Genomic DNA, 15,812 nt, shown 5'->3' on the forward strand with positions numbered 1-15,812 from the left:
TTAAAAATTTTAATATGTTGTTGTTTCTGGTAGCTCCTAATGGAATTTTTCTTGATTAAATTTGAATGATGAAGTTTTAAAAAAATTGTTTATAGATGTGAGATGAGATATGGGATGATTATTTTTCGTTTTTAGAATAAAAATATATAATATTTTTTGGTAGCTCTTAATGGACTTTTGCTGAATAAGAATGACTAATGAAGAGATTTCTGCTTAAAATTTTTATAAAAGGTCTTAACTTACTACAAATGCTTGTATTTCTCTTGATGAAGGGGGAATATATATATCTTCTTCCCTTCCTCTCTTTTTATTTTTCTCCTGTACTTTTTATATTTATCTTAATTTGCATTTTTAAACTTCAATAACAATTATTATTAGAAAAGAAAGTTTAGGTAATAAATGTAGTGTTTTATAGTGTAAAAGTTAACATTTCCAGTCTAGTACCAATCGTCTTTCCATCTTTTCCCCATTAGCTGGTAATTATTATACATTGAGCAGAATGTCAGTTGGTAGAAGATATGAAATGCTAATTATTATTTTTATTGAAAAGCCTATCCATTTTGAATCACTATCATATTTCAAATGAAATATTACAACAGGACTAATCCAAAAAACAACTTTAACATGTTTTCCTCCAATCCACAAGGAAGTATAAAAAGATGTTGACATTTGTTATTCTGCTCAGACCATCAAGTCTGCCTCATTAAACAGGACTGGCAAGTTATGTTGCCTCACCCTTGTAATGCAGGACAAGTCAAGAATAATATTGATGGCTGCATTTTCCCTTCTAGAAATGGTATATTATTCAAGATAGTTTTATCAAAGTTATTACAATCATGATGATAATTTTAACAATCATATTGAAAATAAAGGTCATGTGTACCCTTTCAAGTTGTCCAAATAACAAGTTACTAACATGGATGTGTGTGGACTGATACTTGCATTAGTAATAAACAGGTACCTATGTTCTTCTGGAAAAGAAATAGAGAAGAAATAACTGGTGGCCTTTAGCATGGTGGAATATCATGGGACAAAGCAGGAAGGACCAAAGTGTGATTGTTGGGTGAGCTCTATGCCAATTTACTGCTCCCTAACCCCCCTCCCCCATTTCTGACATATAATTTCAAGGAATAATTGAAAGGCCTCTATAAATATCAGTGTACATCACCATTGACAACGTAGATACAGATAAATCTTCACGATTATGTTGATATTAATCTTTATAGGGATCATGCTGTATTAATTAAAGGCTGTGGAAGACCCATTTGGAAGTGCTATGTAGGGATTATATGACCAACTCTATATGAAAGCCAAGTTTTATACTCTGTAAGCAGCACAAATCACATGGCCATGGAGAACACCATGGGAAGCTGAGGTTGTGCACAGTGAAGCTGAAAGTGGCCAAGAGAAGTTGGACAGAACTTTGCACTGATGGAGTCATCACAAAAATCAGAGTCAATGTAGTAGAAATTTTCCATAAGAGATCCTTGGTGGAGAAAATATAGAAAACACCATTAATATCAAATCCAATAAATACAGTTGGGTGACAATGAGAAGTATAAGTTGTGACATTTTCCTAATGTTTCTTTCCTAATGTTCCTTGGTGGAGCAGTGGGCTAATGCCTCCTTAAGTAACACCAGCTGCCTGCAATTAGTGCAGGTTCGCATCCCACCAGGCTCAAGGTTGACTCAGCCTTCCATCCTTCCGAGGTAGGTAAAATGAGGACCCAGATTGTTGGGGGCAATAAGCTGACTTTGTAATAATGCCGCTTGGGGGGGGGCGAAAGCCCTAATAAGCAGGCATATACATAGAATGAAGGCTATTGCTAAGCACATTGATTTGTGCTTAGAGTGTAAGCTGCCCTGAGTCTTCGGAGAAGGGCGGGATATAAGTGGGATTAAAATAAATAAATAAAAATAAAATTTGCCTCCTTTTACTTTTCTGCAGATGCCCATGTGCATCTCAAGTATTCAAGAGAGAAGCTAAAAAGCAAAATTTATTTCATGAAAGGAAAGAAATGTTGCACCAGAGAAGACAGCATCAACTCACACTATTGATTTGGCTCATTCTTACTTATTTATCTAAAGAGTGATAAATATTAGCAGTTTTTGTATTCTCCCTATAAATATCACTGAACTAAAGAAGAATTTTTTTCTTCAAGCAATAGCAGTTGATTCTATGAAATTATTTAATAGGCTTCACCTAATTGTAAGTTGAGTCAGAGTAGTTATAAGTAGAACTATGGCATCAAAGAATTGCATGTTGCATAGATAAATAGTCTGGAAATTGCAACACTTTGCTGTGTGGACCTGCCTCTTTTGCTCAACAAATTATTCAAATGTTTTCATGCAAAGTCTGGCTAAAACTGTTCTGTACTCATATAGAATAGCTCTCTTTGTCACATCCTAACTTTTTTACACCACATTCTTGCAGGCTATTTTAGATTAATAGAAGGTTTTTCAATACTGAATTCTTTATTGTTTCTGGTGAATAGTATGCAGTTTTTTTTGTAGGAATCTTAGTAGATTCCCATCCCACACACTAATGATCATATATGGATATTATCTCTAATTGTCAATGCAGAAAAAAAGTTATATATAAAAGAGCTTTTTAAACATTTAGATAACAGACAAAAGATAAAGCACTAGGTATGTTAAAGCGAAGGTTAACATATTCAATAGCTTACATGCTGTAAGCACACAAAGAAGTGTATTATATTTATGTAGGTTTCTTTTCATCTACACACACAATCTCAACTGAGGTCATGGTTTCCCACTTCACTTGTATTTTTCCTGCTGATTGACTGGAATGATCAGCAAGCTCCCAGTGGGCTCATTCAAAGATTTTCATTTTTTCTGCCTTCCATCTCTGTAATTATCACCTTTCAGCATAAAGTTTTGCCAAGCAGGAACTCAGTTTAATCTTTGTTAGATGTACTTTGAGTCCTTGACCTTTTTTCACACTGAATCTGAACTATACCAGTGATAAAATCTATTTTTTATACTATCACTTGGATAAAAATGTCTAAACAGAATTAAAATAGCTACTAATCATGCATAAAAAGTAAATTGTCTTTTCCAAGGTTAAGATATACAGTTATGCTCTACCTATTCAACTACTTCATTTGAAAAACAAGTCTATTTCACTACTTTGCATAGAATTGTACACTGCACTTTGTGAATTAACAAAGTGAACATTAATTGTGTGTACTTCTTAGCTGATGGATGAGGAACACAGCATGATAGCTGTAAAGTTATCTCTAGAGTAGAGATACTACAGTATCTTACATAAAAGTTAACATATGTGCATATATTAAAATGTGAGCAGATTTGGTATCTCCTGCTCTTGTGATGTATTGATAAATAAGTGCCAACATTAACCACTGTTATTTTAGAAAGAAATGCTAAAATGTAGCATAGAATAAGTATGGGTCAGGCTGGATACCTTTTCTATCATACTAAAAATGCTTAGAAGTAGTCCTTGATTTTCAACGGTCATTTAGTGACCGTTCAAAGTTACAATGATTTGTAACATTCAAAGTTACAAGTGATTTATGACCATTTTTCACACTTACAACCATTGTAGCATCCCCATGATCATGTAATCAAAATTCAGATGCTTGGCAACTGACTCATATTCATGACGGTTAGTGTGTCCTGGGGTCATGTGATTAACTTTTGTGACCTTTTGACATGCAAAGTTAATGGGAAAGCTAGATTCATTTAACAATTATGTTACTAACTTAAGAGCTGCAGTAATTCACTTAGCAACTATGGCAAGAAAAGTTATAAAATGGGGCAAAGCTCACTTAATTGTCTCACTTAGCAACAGAAATTTTGGGCTCAATTGTGGTTATAAGTCAAGGACTACCTGTATTTCACCAACATCATAATGGGTTACAGGAAGTCAATATATCTGAGATAATCTAGTGTATTGGAGCATGATTTATGAGTTGAAATCAAAGAGGGGGAAATGATAAAGAATCTTAATTAATAAAGTAAAGTAAAAATATAAATGGTATGTGTTCATGAAACTAAAGAGAAAGTTTTGAATGAAGGCAGACTGAGTCAAGGGGAAATAATGAATAGGTAAATGAGAACACAGGTATAGATTTAAATATGAATACATAGGCTAAGATACAGGTCGGAATGTATGAATAATTGTCATCTAGGCAGTTGTGTATAAGTATGAAAGTGAAGATCTATTGGATGCTGGTGGCTGCATGTTATATCCTACATATGTAATAAGTTACTTTGGATCGTGAGATATAAATTTAATAAATAAATAAAAATAAACAATGACATGACCAAGGATTTGTTTTGGGAAAGATTGTGTCACAGTTTGAATTAATATACTCGAAGGGTGATGCTGTTCCTATTATCAAGGATACTTAGGGTAAAAGGCTGCATATGCTGACTATAATTAATACATTAATTTGTTTAAATTTTATTCTTAAAATTATTTCATTCTTTTCTATTAATATAATAAAATTAAATGTAACCAAAGGAAAATTTAATTCACTTTAACATAATACAGTTCATACAGAAATTACCCATAATTGTATACAATATCTTTCTGAATATTTCTTTTTTCAATAAATAATGGATACCATTAAATCATGAAAACAGGCGCTGTCTCAGTATTGTTGAAAGTTTATAATAATTAACATGTTTTCCTATAGTTAAACATATATATAACCTTGCAAGTAATTGCCTTATTTCTGCATAATATGCTGACAACGAAATATTGATAGCAGCTATGGCTCATATACTACAGGTTATACTATCTTCTTTTATCCATCTGAACAATCTGATTTTATAGAAGATTAATAAATGTGTGATAATAGTGAATTATTTACTGATATTCTTGTTATACACTTATGAAAATTAGACTGGTAGCCTTCTTGAAGGTGAAAAAGCCTTTACAGTAATATGCTTTAGTGGAGATATTTAAAGAAACATTGGCTAAATGTCTTATCTTTTTTTTAAAAAAAATTGAAATTCACTGAATAACTTTTATTGTGATATGGATAGCTACACAAATTTGATAATAAATTACTAGGAACTCTAACGCTATGATATTGTTACTACAATTAAAATTACATTCTGCTTGAATATAAATATTTTTGGGTTAGTATTATAAAGATCAGGTCCCAACCCTACTTGAGTTTCATAAGATCTTAAAGACATGGTTTTATCATTGAATGTGGTGATGCAAATGTTAATAGATTCCATGCAATTATTATGTTGATTTGTTCTAGGTGGTTTTATTTTCATCTTATTTGCTGATTGTGTATGTGTTGAGTTTGTTTTTTAACTATTTTATTTTTATGATGTTTTTAATTGTTGTCACCAAGAATTATAAATTTATGAAGGTTGTCCATTTGAATGAATGAGCAAACTATAGAAGTATAAAACATAGTGATTTATCATTATATGAAGTACTGTAAATTTACCAAGCATGATGTAAACTCCAAAAGATTAAATTTTGCTGTTTACAGGTAGTATAACACCATCAGTCCAGTGTATTTAATAATATCACTCCCATTCATAGTGGACTTTTATAACATCAAACCCTGAAGCAACAGTTTATATGTGTCTGGTTTACAATAGTAAAAAAAAGAGATAGAGAAAGAAGTATGTGACTTGTAAAGTTAAACCCAGATTATAAGAGCTAATGCTCTGGCCATTATTTTGCCAATAATATGTTGATGAAGAATTTACTTGGATCCTTAAATGACTTTATAAGAGAGGCTAAAATTTTACCTGTTCATAATTCTAAAGACAAAACAAAACAAAACAAATGGTTTTGGAAACTGCTTGAAGAACCACTCCTGGCAGGCATACCCTTAAAAAAAAGCCTCTATAAGAAAACATATGATATAGTACAGGGCTTTTCAACTGGTGGTACACGTACCACTGGTGGTACGCAAGCACAGGGCTGGTGGTACAGGGCATCGCCTTCCTCCCCCCCATCGCGCCCATGCACCAGCCTTGCTGCGTCGACCCGCCGGGAGCTCTCTGTGGACTGGAGCCCATCGGCAGAGGTCGGGGCCAGCTGTATGCACCGATCAGCTGGCAATTCCATACGGCTGGCCCTGACCTCCGCCGATGGTCTCCAGTCCTGGCAGGTCGATGGCTTCCCTGCGGCAGCCCCAGCCAGTGGGGAGGCTTGGAGGGAGGTGGCGGCCCGGCGCTGGGGCTGCCAGGGCTCAAGCACCAGGATCAGCGCCTCTTTGCAGCTGATCAGCGCTTTTTCGGGGCTGCCAGGGCTCAGCAAGGATCAGCACCGCTTTGCAGCTGATCGGGGCTTTTTGGGGGCTGCCAGGGCTCAAGTGCCAGGATGAGGCCGCTTTGCAGCTGTTCGGCACTTGTTTGGGGCAGTCAGGGCTCAGCGGAAGCGCCAGGATCAGTGCCAGGCTCCAGCTGGAGCTGCTGAGCCCCAAATAAGCACCAATCACCTGGAAAGCAGCACTGATCCCAGCACGTCTGCTGAGCCCTGAAGAAGCACTTATCACCTGGAAAGCAGCATTGATCCCTGCTCACACACACACAAACAGTTACAGCTGAAGGCGTTTCAGCCTTCAACTACAGCTCCCAGTCCTCCAGCATTTGTAGAGAGAGAGACAGAGAGACAGAGAGGCACTCTCTCTCTCTCTCTCTCTCTCTTTATGCTGGCTTGCCCCCTAGCAGGGCTTCTGATTGGTCCTGCACCCGCTCCTCTCCCATCACCCTTTACAGGACGTGAAGTGCACAGGGAAGGAGCTGCGGAGGTGGGCGGGTGAGTAGCAAGTTCCCTCCAAAGAGTTTCCTCCAGGCTCTGCCCCCACCCAACGCCTCCCTCTGTGTGTCTCCAATAAGGAGTAAGGCCCCTCGCATCTTCTGAGGCAGCCAAAGCCCACATGGGAAAGAACAATCTTTATGGAAGCAAAGTAAGCCCAATTTCGGGACTTTAAGGGCAACTGCAATGGAAGTGTGACTGTGTCTGATACCTCCCTATCTTGGACTTCAGAAAGCAGTTTTCCTAAACCGAGAGTGCCTGGTAGCAAGAGGAAATAATGGGGAAAGGAGACGAGGTAGGGTGGGAGAGTTGGACTCGTTGAAAGCACAATTGCTTGGAGAATGGAGGAGAAAAGAAGAGAAGTGACCCAAAACATCTTAGGGAAGAACTGGGAAAACAAAAAGGTGACAAAAGAAGAAGCCCAGAACTGTGAACTGCTGAGAATGAACCAAGGTTGGTGGAGGAATAAAAAGAACTTCAAATACAATCAAGTTAAAAGAAAAAGAAACAAGGAAGGAAGGAAGAAAGAAAGGTAGGGACAGTGGGAGAGAGGGAGGGAAGGAAGAAAGGAAGGGAAGAAGAAAGGTAGAGATATTTGCCCTTCAGAGTATAAACAGCAACATGCCTATGGAAAAGTTTTGTTTCCCTCCTGCCCATTCACAATAGTAACCCATGGATTTCCCCCCCCCCCACACACACAGGCACCCTGCAACCTGAGGGAGGGAGGGAGGGACAATGGAAGGGAGGGAGGGACAAAGAAGGAGGAAAGAAAGGAAGGAAAGAAGGGACTATGGGAGAGAGGGAGGAAGGAGGGCACCCACCCCAGTCCCAACCCCTCCACCAGAGACCCATGGATTCCCCCCACACAGGCACCTTGCAACCTGAGTGATGAGCTGCCCCTCCCCGGCCATTGACTTCACTTGTCAAAAAGTTGCAAAAGGTGATCACGTGACCCTGTGACACTGTGACCGTCATAAGCATGAATCATTTTCCAAGCATCTGAATGTAAATCACATGACCCTGGGGATGCTGCAACAGTCATAAGTGTAAAAAATGGTCATAAGTCACTTTTTCAGTGCCATCGTAACTTCAAACAGTCACTAAGCGAACTGTTGTAAATCGAGGACTACCTGTATTTTATTATTTTTTTCTTTTTTTTCCAGTCAAGTTTTTGACACCTTGCTGGGCGACTGGTGGCACTCGGACATTGCCTTATCCTAAAAGTGGTACAATGGGTGAAAAGGTTGAAAAGCCCTGATATAGTAAGGCAGGAATGATGGGGAAAGACTTTTTGTAATGCAATTAACATTTCTACAACCTCCATTTCCTTTCTGAGTTTATTTATGAGGCCAGTAAATTATACAGTGACAAAAGTAGATTCCAAAAGACCACTGAAGGACAGAATAAGCTTGAAGGATATTTGATATATACATAATTTAGTGGCAGTGTTGGTGTTAGAGTTTCCATTATAGTTAGAACATGGACTGGTGTCTTAACCTAAGGAAATAATGCCATTTAAATAAAAATAAATGCGAATACAGAAACCAAAGAGGCAATAAAATTATTTAAAATGCTGTTTTTTTTAAAAAAAGTTGTTGATCTTTATAATATGGGTTAAATAAGTAAGTAAGCATGTAGTAAACATAACGGGAAATATGTTTTTATAGCATACAAAAAATAAATGGATAATATGTGTTATATATCATCTGAAGATTCAGAAGCCTTGGTCACTTGCTCTTTTCATATTCTGATATAAACTGATCTTATTCACATATACAAGGCTGATATGTAAATTGGAAATACATAGAAACAGTTCAAATACAATCCTTGCCAATTCTCCATATATCCCTGACCCTCATTTTCCACATGTATATATAAAATACCCTTCAAGCTTATCCTGTCCTTCAGTGGTTTGATTTTGAAAAAGTTGAGAAAGTGGACCGGTTTTGTACTTGAATGGGAAAGCACAAAAAAAATCCCAGGGCTGTAGATTTAGACTGGAAGTTTTTAAAAATCTGGAAGTAATAAGTGGCAAACTGCTTCTATATAGTGTACAGATTGTGTCTTTGTGTATTCTGACAAAATCATCAGGTTAAAAGTGATTCAAGAAAACTTCAAGCTGTGAATTACTTTTTGTCTGATATTCTTCATTTTTTTTAAAATGAAAAGACAATCTTAGATGTGTCATGCTATATGCAATTATTATCAATAAATATAATGTTATATTCAACTAAATGAAGTTTAGAAAGTATAACTTTTACAAATACAAACATCTTTGTGTAAAGGTTTTCAAGCAAAAATGACAGCTGTCTTGATTCTTTGAAAACAAGGCAAAACAAAAACTGGTGCAAAAATTACTCATCCAATATTTTTGCATTTTCTACTTTTGTCAAATATCCAATATTAAAACATATTTCAGAGTAGACTTGATTGGTTATTTTATACAAGAAAAATCTGGATGAGTAAAAATAATGAAATGGGCCAGTAATAATTTAATTTGTCCTTTTTGTAGCATGGACTAATTGATGTTGTTCACAATAGCTAATTTCACACAGCAGGCTAAGAAAGGGTGTTTTTGTTGTGGTTCAGTCATTCAATTGTTTCCAACTCTTTGTGACCTTGTGGGCAACAGTTTTCCAGGCTTATTTGTCAGTGTTGGCCAATGTATAGTAAGTTCTTGTAAGCTCATGCCATAGTATTATATAAAACTGAGTTGTATTTTACTACCCTTTTTTCTGTTGCCTTTAATTTTTCCAACAGCTTTTTATCCTGAAACTCTTGGCTTTGCATCACATTTCCAAAATATGTAAACTGTAGTGCTGTTAATAGTAGTTCTAGTAAGCCTAGTTTACTTTTATTTAATATTGAATAATAAATTCTTATTATCTCTTTAACAGGGTGGCAGCTGTTCCTATATGGTGTTATCTGATAAAGCTCATTTATTCTGTTACTAATTATTATAATTGAGATAGGTTATAACAGAATTAGATATATCAGCAACATATGTTCACTAGGGTCACATAAAACATACAAGGCCAAACAAATGCACCATTTTGTAGAAGAGTGTGATGGCCTTATTCATACAACATGCTAAAAAAAATAACACATGAAAGGTTTATTATCATCTCCTGTATGCAAGTCAAGAGAACTTCAAATAGGCAAATGACAAGTCAGCATTTTTTAAATTATAATTGCAGTCCTTAATGGCTGTTTAATATATATGTTACATTTTCACCATATAAAATAGTAACATTGATGTAGCTAATGAAATAGATGAATTGTGTAGTGGTTGTCATTGCCCCGGTACATACAATAAACTTTTCAGATCTGTCATCTATTGTTCAAGGTAAGACCTACAACACTGTAGTTATTTTTATCTTTCTTTATTGGTTAGCACTGTTGTGTGTGGACTCATCCAATAATGTGCTGAATCATAAGCCAATGAACCCAATTTTAGCAAAATATAATTTGTTCTGTGAATCAAGCCAATATAGTTCAGAGAGAGGAGTTATTCTTTTATTTCTTGGAAAGACACAGGAAAGGTTTATAAAAAAAATCAATTTTTCCCCATAGAGAGAAATATGAATGAAATCCAGAGTGACACTTGGTTGCAAAGAAGGAAGATGCTTGCTGATTAAAAACTCACTGACCTACAAAACAGAAAAAGCATCAAGGGGATGACTGATGTAGCAACCTTTACCCAACCATTATCGTCTGTCAGTGTCTTGATGAAAGAGGGATGGAAAACTGCCAACAGTCATCTTGAGTTCTGTCATTTGGGTAGAAAAAGGAGTTGCAATTCCAAATTCATCATCTTTATGTACATATATCCATATGTAGATGCACATGCAGGTGTAGGTATATAATATCTATATGAACACTGTATCAAAGATTTTTTTTAAATAAAAATGAGTACAAAATAATATAAATAACCTTCTTCTTTTATAACCTATTCTGTCTAATTATCCAAACCATGAATTGTAAGTTCATTTTTTTTTTGTTTCATTAAAAAGTCTATAAAAGATTTCTGGTCAGCAATCAATTCAGATATTGTCTTTTCTCTGATCAAAGAAGCAAGTTTCATCATTTTCAACAACAATTCCTCCACTGTGGATAACACCAAATCTTTCCATTTTGGGCATATATTAATTTCACTGTAACAAAGATCTTTAGCTTATTTCAACTTTTTTTCATCAATCCCCAAAGAAAAACCTCTTTAATCTTAAAAACATCTGAATCAGTGTGTGTATTTGAATCAGAATTTTCATATTCCTTCTTGTTCATTTTCAACACAAATTTGAAGTGGCATTATATACCAATGATACATTGTTTCATAAAAGTTCTCTTTAAAATTATAACATGGCATAAATTTCAGTCCTTGCAGCCACATATTGTTCCATTGTTCCATTTGTATATTACAGTATAACCAAATTTTAGTCCACTTTATTATACATGACAATTGACAATTATACACTTCTGCACCAGATCTACTCTGTTTTCTTTTTACATGTCCAAAATCTACTACAATAAATTAGCCATTTCTGTTTGCTTATTATTTCTCTTATATTAAATGCTTCTTGTACTGAGAGTCATCAAGGTGTTTTTGAGCACAGCTTAAATTTATATCTGTTCCATATACTCAATATGACATATGCCAGCAATCCCAAACTTCATGGCTTGATGGCCTGGAGGGGAGGGAGAGAGGAATCAGCCAGCTGCTTGTGCAAGTTGAACTGTGTGTGTGTTTGTGCGCAGGCCAGCTACAATTCTGAATGGGCCATGGCCCAATAGTAGGCCACGTCCTGGAGGTTGGGGACACCTGACATATGCAGGATAATGATTTTTAAAATCCACATTAACTTTGATTTCATTATGCAACAAATAACCATGCCACCCAAATCTTGTCATGTTCCTCTAACTCCAAAACTCTTTTTTTCTCAACAACACTGACTCTTTCACGAATGAAGGCAAATATACATGTCAAAGGATAATGTTTCAGGATCCAATCTGGGTTTTTCACTGGGACCAGAGGTTTAGTCTTCCAAACTTTAGGACTCATGCTGGACCTCAACCTCAGGAAACTTCTTTCTACCATGTATTATGCAGATTCCAGTAAAAATACATTTCCTGAAGATTACTTTGAAAGATTAAACATATGGTTCCAGTGAACAACCCAGATTGGATCATGCAACTGGATCTTTCCTACAAACCGAATAGCTAGCTACAAAATACAATTTCAAATAGGTAAGCCCAATCCTCCTCTTTCCTTTGAATTTTGTTACACCTTATATTTAACTCCTTTTTTTTATCTTTCCACACAAAATTAAATATATCTTCTGCCACTGTTTAAATGATGTATTAGTTTTCATTTTTCTCACAGGAATTCTCTCCAAAAATGAAAATTGTAATTTCTCTCATCTTAACATATTTCTATTTTAATTCTATTTTATTTGACTAAAAAGTTAAATAACTGTTTAACACAATTGATGTGTACAATTCATATTTGTCACAGTGATACTCAGATATTTTACCTTCTTCTCAGCCTTAAAACTCATTTTATTCATCAGTTCTGATAAATATTTTAACTCAACATTTTTGTTAACATTTTCATCTTCAATTTATTAGTCTTCAAATCTGCTAATGCACCAGATTCTTTTAATTTGTTCATTAATATTTCAATTCCCTTTTTAAGGATCTTCAACAATCAACACCAAGCCATCTGCAAAAGTCCCTAACTTACAAGTTTCTTTTGTAATCTTTACTTTCACAGTCATCTTATTTTATAATGCTATTCAGTATTTCAAGACCCAAAATAAGCTAGAAAAGAGACAGTTCCCTTTGTATCTCACAAGACTTCGTAAATCAATTATAGCCATTGTATAAAATTATCTCCAGTTTTCATCTCTTCCAATGTATTGAATAAGAAGACATAGTTCAAATTGTCAAAGGTCTTCTTTGCATCTAATATCAGTGTGGCTTGTTTTTCATTATGTTGCTCAAAATATTCCAAAATGTCCAACATACTTCTAACATTGTCCTTTAACTGTTTTTAGGTAAGAACACATATTGATTCTCATAAATAAATTCTAGTAAAAATATTTTCAATCTGTCAGGTATGATAATTGCAAACAATTTAAAGTAATTATTTATGAATTATGTCAGTCTATAGATTTTTTTATAGTCAAATCTTGTCCCTTTTAGATATTAAGTTATACTGACCTCCATGGCATCTTTTGTTCCTGTGAGATAGATTTCATCATGTTTATATCTGTAGAAACTTCCCTTATAAATCTCTTCATAATCTACCTTACTTCCTCTGTAATACTTGGGTTTCCAGCCCCCCCCCTTTGGATAGTCATCTATTTTCTCTAGAAAGATGTCACTTCCTTTATACTTCTTCACTTCTTCAGGTCTTATCTGATTTTCTAATTTAATTCCAATTTGTTCAAAATTGTGTATAATTCAATTCTCAGAATTCCCAATTAATTCCAATTTGGAAAATAATCTTTTAAAATAACTTTCTTGTTTATTGATTTTAAACTTTCTTAAATTGTCTCATTGTTCAGCTTGTTGCCTTTTTAAGTCTTTAAACCCCTTTTTATCATTCCATTGTAATACAGAAAAAATGATATTTTACCAAATAGAATTTTCTTATCCTGCTGTTCAAAAAGATCCCTCTTTAGCTGTAAATTAGTTTCATATGAAGATGGTTAAGAAATTAAACTTGTGCAAACCTTATGTCTGTATAAGAAGAATTAAGACTGTGAGTTTGACTAAAATCCCTTGACTCTCAGCAACTCAATTCACGAGCCAACTGCAAAATCTCAGTTTCTGTAGTCTACTCCCAAGGAGCAGCTCTCTGGAATCCAAGCAGACAAAATTGCCAACCACAATTCACTGTCTGTCTTTCCATATCTGACACAATGCCATCCCCACTTCTTCAGACACATCTAGTTTCCTTATCGGAAGCTCTAGATCAGGGTGTCAAACTCAATTTCATTGAGGGCTGCATCAGCATTGTGGTGGCCCTGGGGTGGATGGGAGGCATGGTTGCATGGGTGTGGTCAACTTTGCTTGACTGTGCCCACAAGCTTGTGGGCCAGATAGTGTGCCTCTCCCTGCACCTTTGCCTCTACCTGCCACTTGGAGGGCTGGCCAAGCATCCACTGCACTTGGACCCACTTGCCATGCAAAGGCTGTGGGACCCCAGAGTGTCCCAATGGGCGGCTAAGGGGCTGGCAGGTTGTAGCTGCTTCTGGACACTGCAGGACCCTGCACACTTGCTACCTCCTGTGCACACATCTGTGGGAGGCACCTGGCCAGGCTGGGCTGGGGTGGGGCTGGGGTGGCAGGGACCAGTCCCTCGCTATCTCCAAGGAGGCCCTGTGGGCCAGATCTGAGCCCATCGCCAGCAGGATCCGGCCCTCGTGCCTTGAGTTTGACATCTCTGCTCTAGATCCATTGTCTTTCAACCTCAATGTGGTCTTTGCAGAAACAATCAATATGAAATCAGGGGTTGCTATTTTCTGCATGTCATGGGAAATGATAACAGATGATTGCCTCTCTGTCATGATGGTGATCATGTTATTTTTTTTAATAATTATTTACTGGACATTCAATTACATTTTTGAAAGTTCCATCTCTTAGTTTATTATACGTTGAGAAACACATGAAATCTTTACTTTTTCCAGAACATTGTTTCCCAACCTTGGCAATTTTAAGATGTATGCGGAATTCTGAGAGTTGAATTGTACACATCTTAAAGTCACCAAACTGAGAAATTCTGATTCAGGGGATACATTCTTGCATGTATATACCATCCTAAAAGATAAGGATGAAGAAAATTCCAGTATTTAGCAAAATAAATTCTTGTGCATAGGCTTTTAGCAATAAATTAGTTAAATTGAACCTTCATATGTGGATCTGATCTTTTGCACCTGACAGGACCTCCATACAATAATTTTATCAATTTCTGTAGTTGATTTAAATCCTTGCAGCTACTGTAGTTTTTGAATTGCAAATAAATTACAGTATCCAACTTTTAACAAGACAATTCCTTTCGGACTTTCACAATAGTTTTTCATGACTCACCAATGCTCATTTAATCTTCCACTTTTATCTGTTGACCTACAGTATCTCATTAATGTTTTTCCGCTTACTGCAATGAACATTATATGTTGATATTTTTAACCTTGCAGGACAGTATAAATAAAATCAGGTAAAAATAGATGCCATATTCAACAGCCATGATGGAATACTTATCCTTCTAAAACAAATGAGAACTAGGTATCTCTGTCATTACCTATAACTTCCAGCGGTCTTAGTCACCATTACCAATTACTAAAGAATAATCAAAATCACAGTCTAATATTAACAGAAGACCAATATTTTCCACAGGTGTATTATTGGATAGAACTGAAAAATTAAGACTTTCAAGGATTTTTATTGATTCCAATACAAAAAGATACAAGGTAAACATAGTTTTCTGTCACACACACAAATATAAAATATAAAACTATTTCTAAAATTAGAAAAGTCCAGTGAAAAGAGAAACAGTCTTGATTCTCCTTAGTTGCTAGGTGATATAAAAAAATCTAGTTGTTAGATTTTTTTTAATTTATGCCCCTACTTAAATCTCACTCCAGCATTCATTCATTCATCAATTCATTCATTTATTATTGCATGTTAAAAAAACATGCAGTAAAGGTAAAGATGTTGTTAAAGGAAAATTCAAATATTGTGGTTCTCTTTTCATATGAAATCTGAGGGATTTGTCCAGATATCTTAGAATATTTTTCTACCATGGTAGAGGCTTGAAAATACACACACACACACACACACACACACAAACACATATATTCTCTACACTGACTAAAACGTAAACTATACCAGTTGTTTAAAGCAGCAGGTGATTTTTTATTTCTTCTATTCAATTGTGTCCAGCCTTCAGAGACTGCCTAGATAGCTCCATGCAGTTTTCTTGGCAGGGTTTTTCAGAAATAATTTGCAATTGCTTCTTTCCTAGGGCTGA

Source organism: Vipera ursinii, assembly GCF_947247035.1.
Source record: "Vipera ursinii genome assembly, chromosome: 4".
Lineage (NCBI taxonomy): Eukaryota > Metazoa > Chordata > Lepidosauria > Squamata > Viperidae > Vipera > Vipera ursinii.